The sequence below is a fragment of the Mytilus trossulus genome, chromosome 1 (assembly GCF_036588685.1).
Source record: "Mytilus trossulus isolate FHL-02 chromosome 1, PNRI_Mtr1.1.1.hap1, whole genome shotgun sequence".
Taxonomy (NCBI): domain Eukaryota; kingdom Metazoa; phylum Mollusca; class Bivalvia; order Mytilida; family Mytilidae; genus Mytilus; species Mytilus trossulus.
In genome coordinates this window covers 51,286,489-51,302,733 of record NC_086373.1, presented here as the reverse complement: position 1 = coordinate 51,302,733, position 16,245 = coordinate 51,286,489, and the positions used below count along the sequence as shown (strand labels likewise).

General features: G+C 32.2%; 1 protein-coding gene across 2 annotated transcripts in view; it reads left to right on the top strand.

Annotated features, from left to right (window-relative positions):
- Positions 1-16,245, top strand: part of LOC134726902 (interleukin-6 receptor subunit beta-like) — a 97,520-nt gene that overhangs the window by 31,871 nt on the left and 49,404 nt on the right. For both annotated transcript variants that reach the window (XM_063591317.1, XM_063591312.1), the window contains exon 5: positions 15,713-15,812. The gene's annotated coding sequence lies outside the window, so the exon portion shown is untranslated. The remainder of the gene's footprint in view (positions 1-15,712; positions 15,813-16,245) is intronic.

Here is a 16,245-nt window from a genome sequence, read left to right as displayed (position 1 = left end):
TGTCTCATTTTCATTATTTCTGTTTAGAAATTGACTATATATTCAACCAAATTAACTTATAAAAAAATATTTTATGTGTTCTCAAGGGAAAACAAAAACACATGAAAACGAACCTACCTAACATTATCAAATAAACACATATTAATTTAGACCATTCTACTTCTTTTAAGGCCTCAGAGATAAAAATCCAACCATACGTTTGTAAATGCCCTCAAAATGTTTTTTTGAAGAAATGTGTTTTTATATGAAATATATATAGCAAAAAAATGCAGGTGACAAATACTTTTGGCCAGGTACTGTATTTTGAGTTGAAAAATCATTATTGTTTTGTGAATAGTATTTTTTAATAAATACAAAATTTGTATATCCTATATTCCAAACAGGGTACAAAAAGCCTCAGCATAATTTTTCATGAGGACTGAGCTGCATGCATTTTCAAAAAAGGCAGCCGAACAGCAAGAAGTCATTATTCAACCTATAGAAACAAAATCACTATTTACACTTGTAGTGCATGTAATTATATTTTGTTTGCTCATTGATGATCACCACAAATTCTTCATTTTTTTTACACCATAGCAGCAGGGCCATTAAGTTTTACCCTTGCATTGTCAGTCTTATCAAACTTGCATGTACGTCCCAAATTTGGTTTCTGTTCTCTAACTTCAGTTTGCCTTTACCAATGTTATTATACCCCATGCAACGAGTTGCGGAGGGTATAATGTTTTTGACCCGTCAGTCCTGTTTCTTGTCGTCGCAACTCCTCTCAAACCACACAACAGAACTTCATGAAACCTTTTCAGATAATAAGGACATACTATATGTAGTTGTGCATATCGACGGGAAATTGCAATTCAATTTTTTTTCTAGGAGTTACGCCCCTTTGAACTTATTTACTTTAATGAACTACTGCAACAGTTTGTCATCGCAACTACTCTGAAACCACACAACAGAACTTCATGAAACCTTTTCAGATAATAAGGACATACTATGTAGTTGTGCATATCGACGGGAAATTGCGATTAAATTTTTTTTCTAGGAGTTACGCCCCTTTGAACTTATTTACTTTAATGTACTACTGCAACAGTTTGTCATCGCAACTCCTCTCAAACCACACAACAGAAGTTCACGAAACCTTTTCAGATAATAAGGACATACTATGTAGTTGTGCATATCGACGGGAAATTGCGATTCAATTTTTTTTCTAGGAGTTACGCCCCTTTGAACTTATTTACTTCAATGTACTACTGCAACAGTTTGTCATCGCAACTCCTCTCAAACCACACAACAGAATTTCATGAAATTTTGTAGATAATAAGGACATACTATGTAGTTGTGCATATCGACGGGAAATTGTGATTCAATTTATTTTCTAGGAGTTACGCCCCTTTGAACTTATTTGCTTCTATGTACTTCTGCAACAGTTTGCCATCTTAACTCCTCTGAAACCACACAACAGAATTTCATGAAATTTTGTAGATAATAAGGATATACTATTTAGATGTGCATATTGGCGGGAAATTAATTTTTCTTATACAATTTTTTTTTCTTACACTTATTTAATTTCTCCAATGACAATGTGGGGACGTGGGGTATGTGAGCGTGCTCACTAAGGTTCTTTAATTAAACTAATACACAATTAATGCATTATATATATGCTTGTTACCAACAAACACACATGAAGTTTGAATTTTTGGTGGGGTAGCTTTTACTTTTCTAGAGTTATGCCCCCTTTACAAATTGAAAAATTGCTAAATTTTTGTTCCTTTCTTTAACGCAAGTTTGCTCCATCTAAATGTTCTGAAACTTATATTTTTGCAAGGCTGACTACAACAAAACTCAGATCAAGTACAAATTTGGGTGGTGTCACTCTTTTCATTCTTTATATAATGCAAGTGGCTGCTCATCTGTGTCCCATGGACACATTCCCCATTATGAATTAGTCTACATCTATATGCTTTTGAATGGCACTAATTGTTGATTTTCTGACAGAATTACTCTGATATTTAATTTCAGGTTGCAAGTACATTTGTACATGTACATGCAAATGGGAGGAGTGATCTTGGAATGTTCAACTTTACTTGGAAACTATTGGCAAAGTACTGACAGAATTTTATGAGAAGCCAGTATCATCTAGTCTTGCAACCGGAAACTATGTGTAAAGTGCTGAAAGTTAAGAACAACATTCTACATGTATATGCATTACGCGTTGCAACAATCCACTTGAGGAGCTAAGATCAACTATAAATCGGAACAACATGTATATATATGCTTTAGTGCTGTCAAAATCCTTTAAAAAAATCCAATCAAAAGGACCTACTTCACCTAACTGTTTCAATGATGAATACAGATCATATATATATATATATATAATTAGTCTCATATAAATAAAACAGTGAAGGAGAATAAAAATAATGAAAATATAGAGCTGATCAGCTAATGATTGTACATGTACATGATGTATAAATGGCAACAATACTTACACATGTATACTAGTACATTGAAATTAACCATATTAATAAATGTTTTATAAATTTGATCTCATAGACATTTGAGGAATAATATCAATTTGATTTAGTTGAGCCTTTTTTTTTTACGCCTGTTTTCAGTACATATTATGGTAACCATTGACTGTCCGTCGCCAAAATGTTGGACATATACCCAAAAATTATAAATACTAAAAGGTACATGTGGTAGATAAACTATTTGTGTGCAATAATTTACAATTCTGTCAATTGTCATTGACCACATAATCATTTGTATGGTTCATTGGTCAACAGTAAGTCCTCTTTTAATATGCTATATTGTGTAATCAATAGGTCATCTTCATGTATATTTGGTGTATGAAATGATTATAAATGTATTATAACAAATTAAAATATAAGAGCATCACTGAAGAGACATGTATTGTCGAAATGCGCATCTGGTGCAACAAAATTGGTACCGTTGATTTTATTACTACCACTGGGTCGATGCCTCTGCTGGTGGACTATTAGTCCCCGAGGGTATCACCAGCCCAGTAGCCAGTACTTCGGTACTGGCATGAAAATACGGATTTTTTGTGTTATTAAAATTTCCTGTTGCAAAATATTAGAAATTATTATAAATTAAGGAATGTATCTCCCTCATGCAAAGCTCTGATTCCTTTCACGAATTTGGCTATACTTTTTGGACCTTTTGGATTATAGCTCTTCATCTTTTATATATGCTTTGGATTTCAAATATTTTGGCCACGAGCATCACTGAAGAGACATGTATTGTCGAAATGCGCATCTGGTGCAACAAAATTGGTACCGTTGATTTTATTATCATGATTATGCTTGGAACATGTATGGTCATGTATAGGCAAAATTTCCCCTTTTGACCCTACGAGGCTTCGTATGTATACATCCAGCTGTATGAACACTGCCTAAGCAAGGGATTATCTGTCAGATTAGTCATATTTCTTTGTTAACCATACGATATGAAAAAAGTCCAATTTTAATTGCACTTGTAAATACTGAGCACGCAGGTTGACGTTTGCACAGCAGTATCTGCGTTTAATATGGATTTCCACTGCAGATCAATAGTATAGATGTAGATGTAGAAGCAGATGTGGTATGATTGCCAATGAAACAACAATCCCCCAAAGTTCAAAGGAGTAGGTCCGGTAAGGACCGATTTTGTCCTCAAATTTCAGGTTCATGTAACGAAAGATGTGGACCACTTTTTAAACACTTAAGTGTCTATTTTAATTGATTCAATTTATTTATGTGAAAGATTTTAACTAATTTATTCATTAAAAACGCTCCGATGCAAGCTCAAATATGAAAAATCTACCAAATATGCTGAAAAATGTCACTTTTCAGATGTTTTTTGTCAAAAATGAAAGTGGCCGCATCCGTGTTCATCCTCAACCTTTATATATGTTATGTTTTATCATCAAATACAACTTACATTTAAATATTTTGGATGAACACGAATGCGGCCACTTTCGTTTTACAAGGAAACCGTCTAAAATTTAACCAAAATGCTAGAATTGTGAAGATTTCAGTACTTTAGCGTGACTTTTTACTGGTGCTAGTACTCGATATATGTACAACGTATTGTCAAAAACAGCCCATATTTATGTAGCAGAAGCATTCTACTGTCCAATAAATAACTTAAAGTATACATTTTAACAATTTTGTAAAACTGCTATATTTTGGGGCCAAAAAGGGGTCTTACCGGACCTACTCCTTTAAAATTCAATATTATAAATAAAAAACATCATCTCCTTTTATCATCACGCATAGATCGATGATTAGTTATACATTTCTTTGTCACGGTAAGATCAAATCGGTGTTCACAAACAAAATTGTCATTCACATTTTTTGCCGCAATGACATCACTCCACAATATTTTTTTTAATCAAGAACTTTCCTTATTAGCCTACTTTTCAAAAAGCTTAGCATGTCAAAAATTATGATAGAAGTTAAAGTTTGCCAACATCACCGGCTAATATAATGTTCCTGTGTACTGGGCGGAGTTTTAAAATTACCATCCAAACTTTTCCTGAACCTAGTAGTAGTATAGATTTTTTTATGTATAAAGTCTTTAGTAGTGTTTGTGACTGCCCGACACGCTGCGGGTGTTCCTAGCAAAATCTCGACATGGTGAAACCAAAAATTTTGCGGTCCTCCGCAAAGCATGCAGTATTGAGGAATTATATCATAGGTCGGAATACTAGACCAGTCCAGCCCCCCCCCCCCTTTTCTAGGGAACATATTGGTTGATTATAAAGGAAATCACCGAAGCGTGACTGGAGCGCCCCCCTCTTGGGTCAGTCAGAGGGCCCCCCTAACAAAGAGTTCTGGAGTTTTTAGATGAAAATGTTAGGTGTGCCTGTCAAGTATTAAGTCTGTTAGAAAATTGGCATGGTCAAATTTGTTAAGAGATTTATAACAGAAACAAACTAAAATAAAACGCCAAACGGATAGCTTGAAAATGAACCCGCCCCGATGCCTTTAAAGCATACTATACGGGTTCACGTCGGTACCTGTCCGTTATGAAAGCTGTACGATGACATGCAGTTATTTACATCGCTATCATTTGTTTACAGTTAATCATTGCGTAATTGGCAAACCATTTTCAAAAATAAATTTCCAAGACATCATTTAATTCAACCGGTATTTAAGTGAATTCAAAATATGGTATGAACGGGCCCAAGGGGCGACCGTGTAAGATGAGAATGCGTTTTTGGAGCGAAGCGGCACCGTCGACGTCATACATGTGACTTTGTCAGTATTTATATATTCTTTTTTTTTTCAAATGTTATGCTTAAATCATGTATATTTCTCTCCTTTTAGACTTTTATGCGAAAAATGAAGAAACCACTCTGAATTTCAGACCGTTCGTATTTCCTGTTTTGAAGAACGTTTTGTCACTTGTTTACATCGTCAAGGGTGCTTTCATACACGCCCGCGTTCCAAGGTCGTCAAAGATATTTTTGAGAAGACCCCTGAAAGCGACCGTATCCAAGGCACTCGTCGTAAGAAACATGCGTTAAAATATGCGCATTGTTAAAGGGCCGAGCCACCTTAAACAAATATATACTAGTTCAGTGATAATGAACACCATACCAAACTCCAAGTTGTACACAAGAAACTAAAAGTTAAAATAATACAAGACTAACGAACGCCAGAGGCTCCTGACTTGGGACAGAGTTTACAATCGAATCCAGTAAATTTAGAAATTATTTTAAGAGTCTATAATTTATAGGGATGTTGTCATTTAACACTAGAATAAGATTTTAATATTTGCCATATTGTGACGAATCCTTTTAAAATTCATATAAAAAGTTTTAACATGCAAGTTTGAATTATGGTGATTATAACCCTGTTGCAGTTTTCACAATAATTATAACATCACCATAATGTCTGATATTATAGTATCTATATTGTACTATTATCTGCTAAGTGCTAAGGTTTCGCTTTAGATATTGTTCACAATTATTTTCAAATTGATTATCTATAATAATTGTATAAAGTTAAGTACTTGGATGAATTACATTATTAAAAATACATTGTAATTAAAGCCATAAAGGATTAACTATAATTGAGGATTTTAACCCATATCTTGTTTAAATCCAGATAAAATTATGGAACATCCTGCTATTTTGAAGGAATTTTTCAATGGCATTTTTTAATGACTCAATATTATGGAGGCAAAGGAAAATGTTCTGACATTTTAGAAAAAAATAATTGCACTAAAAAGTTGTTGGTTTTTTACAATCCTTAAAAAATATCTACACTGTAGTAAGGTTGTTGATGATTTTTTTTTTCAAATTTTATGATCTTAGACATTTTTGTTAAAGAATGATAAATACTTCTTTAGAAAGAAACATTTTGTATCTACAATTATAATGAATAAGTACCGATTATCAGGTTATCTGCATGTTGATATCGTAAAATATCAGCTGCGAGACATAATATGAAGCTTTTTGTCGAGTGAGCGTAGCGAACGAGTTCAAAAAGCCTTCATATTATGTCAAGCAGCTGATATTTTACAATATCAATATGCAGATAATCTGATAATCAATTTATCGGGCTATATTTGTGTGTTTCGGAAGTGTTTTCTTTGTTTCACCAGCACTCAAAAGATGACTTGATAAGTTCGGGTCAAAGTTATTAACGTCGGTTCAAACAGTATGACGTCGCTGATAAGTCCGGGTCAAAGTTATTAAGGCCGGGTCAACGTATTTGACGTCACAAAGACATGATACGGAATAATATTAAGAGCTGAACAGAGTGATATAGACAGTGGGACGACCGATAAATTGAAATATGGGCATTATAATTTTATGGGACAGCAATCATACAACACAAAAATAAACAAAATATTGGCACAACACTTATAAATATGGCAAAGCATTTTTAATTTAATTATTATAAATTTTATGGGGCAATATATTGACCTCTACATGTCTTGTTTAGTCTTTTTTGTTGGGTTGCTGTGTATTAGTATTAAGGTAAAGCACTCAAAATTCTAAATACCTTTCAACATGTTCAATTTAATGTATATCAGTTTCCAAGTTTTGATATCTATACAGTATATATCTCTTTGCTCCAGAGTTTGAGGGAAATACTTTTCCTACAAGAGATGTTGTTTAGTATCTGATTATTTACCTGTCTTAAATAGTATTTGTCAATGTCAGTGGAGGGAAGTCTTATTGTATTGTTTAGCTTGTTTTTAAGTCCTCTGTGACTGGACTTTGATTACATTAGGGATTACTTCTAGTCATTCAGCTGAGCTCTTTAATCTTCATTGAAGCCCTAAAAAAATCCTTCATTAGCGATACACAAGATGAAATGGCCAAGTAAATCCCTTATGTCAAAGAAAATCAATACCATCATGCCATGTTCTATTAGCAGTCCTCATGGCCGGACATTAGGTCAGTAATTGTCGATGGATTGAATGTGGTAATGGTCAGTATTTAGCCACCTGCATCAGGACAGTATTGGCTTATTTTCCATCTGACCACTAGACTGTTATAAACATCTGCTGCTGACCATTGGTCAGTTTGTACATTATATAATGAGGTTTTAATTGTCTAGACAATGGTCAAAGATTTAATGGTACCAACTAATGATAGAAAATCAATTGTGTTTAGTTGAGTATTTAGATGGAGATTGTGAAAGTTACTGGCAGTGATTTTGGTATCTATGATATTAACACTTCTTGCCAGTACTAGGTTGTATGCATTTATTTATTTGTTTATAGTAGGAGCTTTTAAAAAACTTCTTGCAAGTGGTTCATTCAAATATGTCAATGAAAAAACGCTTACCTTATTTGAAATCAAAATTGCTGATAGGATAATTCAAATAGATATTAAGTTTTATGGTTTTAGATGTGTGCTGATTTACTTATTTTCTTATTCCAAGAACTTGTATGGTTTCAATATTCTGTACATAGTTTATGTTTTTTGCTCATTGTAGAAGGCCATACTCAGTGCTTTACAGTTGTTCACATCGTTTTTCTAATTTTCCATATTGTTCCTTAGTGAATTAATAAGTTATCTCATTGGAGGTAACTATATCACATTTGGTTATTTTCACATAAATGTTTATGCTGAAATGATATGATTTAGTTCTGAAGCCAAATGTTGTCACTTATTTATTGCTTTATCTTGTCACCAGAGACTCAGAAGTACAGGTAGCTTTACCCTGTCTGCCTAGATGGTTCATCATTTTTTTAAATAATCAAAACTCACAAAGACATCAGAATTTTTTTGACAGGAAGTAAAAAAGAAATGACTGATGTGCAAATAGATAAGGTGCAGATTAATCTGACATCCAAAAAATATTAATGACTTAAAAACTCGCTCAATACTTAATTTCTTTATATTCATAAAATCTCATTACCTTATTTTCAAATTCTAATTAACTTGATGTATTTTCAAATGAAAAGGATGGGCTTTCTATTTGTATGTACTTTAATAATAAACAACTATCACTAAAATAGAAGGGTTAAAATGAGTGAAATGTGCCTTTTAAATTGATAAATATTTTTTCAAATTAACAGTTTATTAAAACGGGTGCTTCAATCATGCTAGTTTTCCATCCTATTGAAATTACTATAATGCTGTCTGTTTAGGTAATATTGTGTTGGCGGTTTGCTCTCTGTTTGACGTTTACTCCCTATCTATTTATAGTAAATGTCAATTCTTAATTCTGTATAATCAAGTCTGCTGAAATTTTTCATCAATTAAAGCTTGACAAATTAGTTTCTTTATGACAGTTAGGATGGTTAAGCATTTATAAATATTCATAAGGCTTTTTGGTTTTTGTCAACTGTCCATGTTGATATGTAACTTTCCGGCATGATATTCAAGTTATGCATATGCTTCCAAGATCCATGTCAAGACCAATATCGATCGTGCAGTGTTTCTGATTAGATGCAGGTCCCTAGGGATCTAAAGTCATATTTCATTTTCATGGGATCTGACCTTTTGTGGCTAATATTTTTGTCAATTCACTGAAATAAATAACAGTAATAAGTTTCTGTATCTTTTTAATTAACCACAGAAGCAAGATTTATCATCCGTTTTAAGTTTTAATTGAAAAATGAAGTCTAGTTATCTGCCCCTTGATGATATTTTCTAAATTTTAATGATTTGCTTTTACATGCTTGATTGAGCTTCATTAAAATTTGATTGTGTCATATATCTAAAGCATATCAATAAACAGATTTTTAACTTTTTTAACAATTCCAAGAAATTTTGACTTGGATAAATGAAGTCTAGTTATCTCCCCCTTGACAGTATTTTCTAAATTTTGATAATTTGCTTTTACATGCATGATTGAGCCTCATTAAAATTTAATTGTATAATTTCTAAAGTATATCAATAAACAATTTTTTTACTTTTTTTTCTAAAAGAACAGGATATTTTAATCTACGATTCCAGGAAACTTTGAATGGATACATGCTTATTCAATTTGTTGATGGGCGAGAAAGTACTTATACTACACCCTGGTACAATTAAATTGAGCCTAGTGCAATTTATACATAGCTCTCACAGTGGGAATTTGGAATGATTAGAAGACTATATTCATTTGTTATTTTCTGTAATTAATTTTGTTCTCAATGTCAATTAAAATTGCCGTAATATAAACCTTATAGTTTCCGTATTGATTCTCCGTGAACTGAATATGACACGTTTTGTAATGGAACATTATTTCCGCATCTCATGGGTATATATTTTATGTAACTCATGTAATATTGCAGAGTTTCCTGTTGAATTATAAGATTCTGAAAGGTTGTATATGATCTGAGGTCTCTTGAGGGCTGATAGATATGTATTGCAAATCATCTTGCGTTCTTGGTAATAGAAATTCTGGCTAATGTTGGTTTTGAAATTGATCATATTTCAACCTTGTTCCAGATAAATTTGTTTCAATCAAGTGAACTTTATTAGTTCCTTTTAAAAGAAAGGATTTTAGGCTAAGAAGTAGGAATGATAGCAAGCAAACTTTAAAATTGTCATAAAAAAACAGCAATTGGTTCTGAGCTGAATTGTGAAAACTATGGCTCAGAGTAAATATTTGTTTTTCTACTTACAAATTTGCATTATATACTGTAATTCAGAAATTATTGTGTGCATTATAAAAAAATTATCATTTTGATTTTTAAAGAATGGACAAAAATTTAAGTATACTGTAAACCAACTTATTTTTGCAGATACTTATTTTCGCGGATACTTTATTTCGCGTTTATCCCCAGCTAGTCCAATTCGCAGCAATTTAGTTTCACGATTTGCTAATTGACTTGATGTAGGTAAATAAGGAAAGATCTAAGTTATACATATTCACGACGATTTAATTTCACGCTATTTTTCTACTCGCAAAAGTCGTGGCAATAAATCGCTTGTAAAATTAAGTTGGTTTACAGTTTTCTGATTTCAGGAAAATCTTCATAAAGATACATGTATCCAATATCAGAATGTGGGTTCTTATTATTGTGATGCTCAAATTAATCACAAAATTAATAAAAACCTTGCCATTATCACTGAATTTATACTGAGACTACTATAACACATATAGTAGTCTCAGATTTATAGTATCAAAAGGGATTTTTTTTAAATGAAATGACATTTTGTTTACATTTTATACATCATGATTCCCTTAAAACTAGTTAGAATGAAGCTGTTAATGAGATTTGATTTATTTAATTTGAATGATTATTATGTAGCTCCAACTGGGAGTTAAGGGATTTAGGGGGTTTGGATGCAGTGACAGTAGATCAAAAGTACTGGGAGTTAAGGGATTTAGGGGGTTTGGATGCAGTGACAGTAGATCAAAAGTTTCACCATACATGAAAACCATGGATGATGGAGCTGACGGCTTTTGATGATTATTTTCGAATTCCCCAAACCCACCATCAAACATTCCGATTAAGATGTTTGACTGAAACAATAGATCATCATTATATAAATGACATTAGGTTCAAATGCCATGAGAATGTCGCCCAATAGCCACATCAAGAGAACACATAGATCATGTTGCATTAAATAATTATTTTAATGGTTCTCTGTAGAGATGGAAAGTCTGTTTCTGGCTATGTGACATCGTGACAGGGAATATATTATCAGTATTATTTCTCCATTTGACTGTCATGTTGGGTTGTTTTTTTTGGGGAGGAAATATCTTTTTTTATGATGATTATAGTCAAAATAGATGTTCATGTTGAAATGAAATGAAAGAAAAAAGCAAAGTCTGTAAAATACAAAGAAAACCGGAAATTTAAATCTTTCGTTTTAGCTTATAGACTTATTAAGACAGGTTATAATTATATTGTTGCTATGCAATTATCAGCATTGGAGATGAACATAGGTTCAATAATTTATAGTTTGCAGAAAGACTGAAAATGTCCTTTGTTTTTATGCAATGATATTATTTAGAGGTTTGTGCTGGGCACTTAGTGCATATAATCATGTCTTCATGTACTTTATATAACTTCGCTTCTGAGTGATGAATATCATGATTTCATACAAGTAGATTATCGACTTTGATCTAGGTTTTGGTAAATGTAGGCATTACTTGATATTGTATTGTTTCTATGATTGTCTGCAAGTTAATGGGCTGAAGCGAAGCATGTCTCTTTTAATATCTCACCTCAGATAATAACTTGACAAGGTGAGATTTGGGGTAGATTTGTAATCCACAATCTTATTAAATATTAAGAAACTGAACAGCTTTTTAGCTCACCTGGCCTAAAAGGCCATGTGAGCTTTTCTCATCACTTGGCGTCCATCGTCGTCGTCGTCTGTCGTCGTTAACAATTTTTCAAACATCTTCTCCTCTGAAACTACTGAATGGATGTGAATGAAACTTAGCATGATTGTTCCTTAGTATATCCTGCACAAAGTGTGCGCTTCGATTTTTGATCCGTCAAAAAACATGGCCACCGTTACTTAAAATAGAACATAGGGGTCAAATGCAGTTTTTGGCTTATATCTCAAAAACAAAAGCATTTAGAGCAAATCTGACATGGGGTAAAAATGTTCATTAGATCAAGATCTATCAGCCCTGAAATTTTCAGATGAATCAAACAAACCATTGTTGGGTTGCTGCCACTTAATTGGTAATTTTAAGGAAATTTTGCAGTTTTTGGTCATTATCTTGAATATTATTATAGATAAAGATAAACTGTAAACAGCAAAAATGATCAGCAAAGTAAGATCTACAAATAAGTTTATATGACCAAAATTGTCAATTGACCCCTTAAGGGGTTATTGTCCTTTAATGACAATTTTTCACAATTTGTTCATCATATTTGCTAACTTTAAAAAATCTTCTCCTCTGAAACTACTGAATGGATTTTGATGAAACTTAGCATGATTGTTCCTTAGTATATCCTGCACAAAGTGTGCGCTTTGTTTTTTGATCCGTCAAAAAACATGGCCGCCGTTACTTAAAATAGAACATAGGGGTCAAATGCAGTTTTTGGCTTATATCTCAAAAACGAAAGCATTTAGAGCAAATCTGACATTGGGTAAAAATGTTAATCAGAACAAGATCTATCAGCCCTGAAATTTTCAGATGAATCAAACAACCCATTGTTGGGTTGCTGCCACTTAATTGGTAATTTAAAGGAAATTTTGCAGTTTTTGGTCATTATCTTGAATATTATTATAGATACAATAAAACTGTTAATAGCAAAAATGTTAAGCAAAGTAAGATCTACAAATAAGTTTATTTGACCAATATTGTCAATTAACCTCTTAAGGAGAGTTATTGCCCTTTAAAGACTTTTTTCACAATTTGTTCATCATGTTGACTTACTTTAAAAAATCTTCTCCTTTGAAACTGCTGTATCAATTTCAGCCAAACTTAGGCTAAATGAGTTTCAGAGTATCTAGTATAAATTTTATATTTCATTTCCTTGTATGTCAAGAAACAAAGCTCCTATGGCTAAAATAGAACATAGGAGAAAATGATTTTTTTTTTGCTTTTGAAGAATATAGGACGATTCAAAGAACATTTAAATAAATTGAAAAGCCAAAATAATCATTGATGAGAGATTAAACCAAAAAAATTCAGGTGAGCGATTCAGGCTCTCGAGAGCCTCTTGTTTCTTGTTTCAAAATTACAATATGAATGATATAATACATTATTGTAGCAAATAAACGGCTTAATTTTTAAGACATTAATTTTACCACTGGCCTTCATGTGTTTTCAACTATTTAAATATTTGTGTGTTCATTTCTCTGTGATGAATGTTGATGCCTGTATTGTGATGATATCTAAATGTCCTAAATAAGGCAGCTGTTATCAAATAGTTTGTTTCTATGTATACTGGCCTTTGTTTTTGTTGCACTTCAGTTTTATTGTTGTCCTTTTGTTTTCTTCTTATTGTTGATGTGTTTCACTTTTGGTTTGAAACCTGAATTTGTTTTTGTCTCAATTCATTTATGACCGTTGAACACCAGTGCCTTTATAATTCGTCAGTTTCTATATCATTCTTCTTAACTACAAGGTTTTTGCTACATGCATATGAGATAAAATGATATATATAGACATTAGTTAGAGGAAGCAACTGTAGAAGAGAGGGCATTAGGAAGTAAACATTTAACATTTATATTTTTGTGTTTTGGGGTTGCTGTCTCATTGGCATATTCTCTGACTTCATCTTTCATTCAAATCTTAAAGAATGGAAGACATTTTTCCAGTGATGAGGCTGATATATTAAATATTCAATTAGAATTGTTTTCCATTTAATACCTTAGTTTGGATTTAATGATAATTAATGGTTCTCTGTGACTTCGTGACAGGGAATATGTCATCAGAATTATTTCTGGATGCTGTGGTGTTCTTATTGTGTCATTTTTGCATTTTGTCTTCCTTAAAAGTCAATTATTAATAGCTGATCGATCTAGTTAAACTATGAAAGAATAAAAAAAAAACAGTAAAAATACAATGAAAACAAGAAATTTAAACCTTTCTTCAAATTATAACTTATTGATACAAATTATAATTATACAGTTGCTGTTCAATAATTGTCTAGAAGTTTTTAAGGGGGAGGTGAACATCAGTTCAATAATACAAGTTTGCAGATAAACTTAAATGTACCTTTGTTTTTCTGCATTGATCTTCTTTAAGGGTTTAGGCAGGGTGCAGCCAAGGATCATGTCACCCTGTACATTATATATAAACGTCCCTGTAGATTGTTGGACAGTCTGATTTCATACAAGCACATTAATAACTTTACAACTTGCTGTAGAGTCCTTGTTGGACAGCATGATTTCATACAAGCACATTAATGACTTTGAGCTACCTTTCAATAACTGTGAGCAGTTCTTTGATATGGTATTTTTAATTATTGGTTTTCAAATTAATGACCCAACTGATGGCTCTTAAGTACCGCCTAAGTTGTAAATTGGATAAGCTTGAATTGGGGTCAACTTGCAGGAGACGATTTTATTAAATATTGAGAAATGAACAGCCTTTTTGTTGCTCTTCTTTAAATCATGTTAGGTTAAAAGGATAAGTGGGAAACAGCAACTAAAAGAAAAGGTAAGAAGATAACCATTCACCCTTTCTTTTCATTACTGGATTATTTGATTACCATGGTTTAATGATTCATTGGACTTCTGTTTCATTGAAATAGACCCCATATCTCCATATTTCGACATTTTGATAACTTCAATTGGGATGAGATCTTGAAAGAAAAATATTTCACTAAGTTTTGCTTCGTTTATTTTTTTATTATTTTTTTTTTGGGGGGGAGGGGGGGAGAAGTGGGTAAAGTTGGGTGCTGATCCAGCTATTTTAAAAAGGGGGGTTTTTCACCCATAACAAAGGGGGTTCCAACTATATGTCCCATTTAAATGCATTGATCGTCCAAAAAAAAAGGGGGGTTCTAACCCCCGGAACCCTCACCCTGGATCCGCCACTGAAAGTTAGGGTGCTAAAATAACCTTTCCAATAGAGTGAAAGAAAATGTAAAAAATACAACTGAGTATGTTATAACAGTTACTGGTCTTTGACATTTATCTTTTTTATCTTTAGTTTGGTATATTTGTTTTTGCTATAATGATTTTGATTACCCATCCTTTTTCATCTGTCAGGTGTCGTGAAGTGACATGAAAATAAGTCAGAAATCTCGTATAATTGCTTTAAGTTAAGAAGACTTTGAAGGCGTATTGTATATTTAATTATATTTTTGATCATTTGAGGGAGTATAATCTTTCATCGCCAGAAGATTATTAGAGTATTGTGATTGACATACCATGTACATTCCAATTTAATATTTCTTTTGTGGAGATTTAATAGGTTACAACTGTTCGCTGACCTATCTTTTCATTAATTTTCAAAAGAAATTTTTATATCATTTACCGTGTAAATGGGTCATTTACTAATGAAAAAATTATTGATATCTATATATATATGGTGTCTGATTATAGATAATAAGGCAAACAAATGTAGATATCTTTTTGTGGGTGTTCTAATCATTTCTCTTATATTTAGGTCAGCTAATGAAAAAAAAAAAAAATTATTATCTATAAATGATATTTATGTACTTATTAAAAGTATAGACATGATATTTAACATCCGATTTATTTTTGTACAGTAATTTTAAGTAGTTTAGCTGAAAATATGAACAAAAAACAAAAAGACAGATACCACTTTTATTTATACTAGCAGCATTTTAATCAAAACCATATTTTCATACTATATCTTTTTTTTCTTCTTTCCAGTCTTTTCAACAACAAGAAACTACAGCCATCACATTCCTATGTTTGGTTAATGCCACTCTAAGCTTTACAGTGAAAGAACTTTAGGAAAAAATTCCTGCAGGTAACTGTCCATGTGTTACCCTTGTTAGCCATAAGTAATAGTTCCAGGAAAGTTAAGATATGACCTTAAAACTAGACTTTAAACATGAAGTTTTAAAACTCTGTCAGTAGATTCTTTTTCATCTTTGAGATCTTGGGGTTTTTTTTGTAGGTCAACCCTAATCTTCTAAGCCCATCTCCTTCAACATAATTTTTAAGTGGACTTCGGTTTATTTAACATAAAGATCAGAATATTAATTAAATTTATTTTATGAAACTACCACTATTGGTGAATACATTCAATATTTATTTTATGAATACGATAAGTCACCGACTTTCACTTTTAAGTTGGCCTTAAGTCAATTCATAAAAATTTAAATCGCCATATTATATGAAAACTAAGCGTAGCCTTCAGTGTATTTTGATTTAAATCGGCTAATATTGTTTAAAATTTT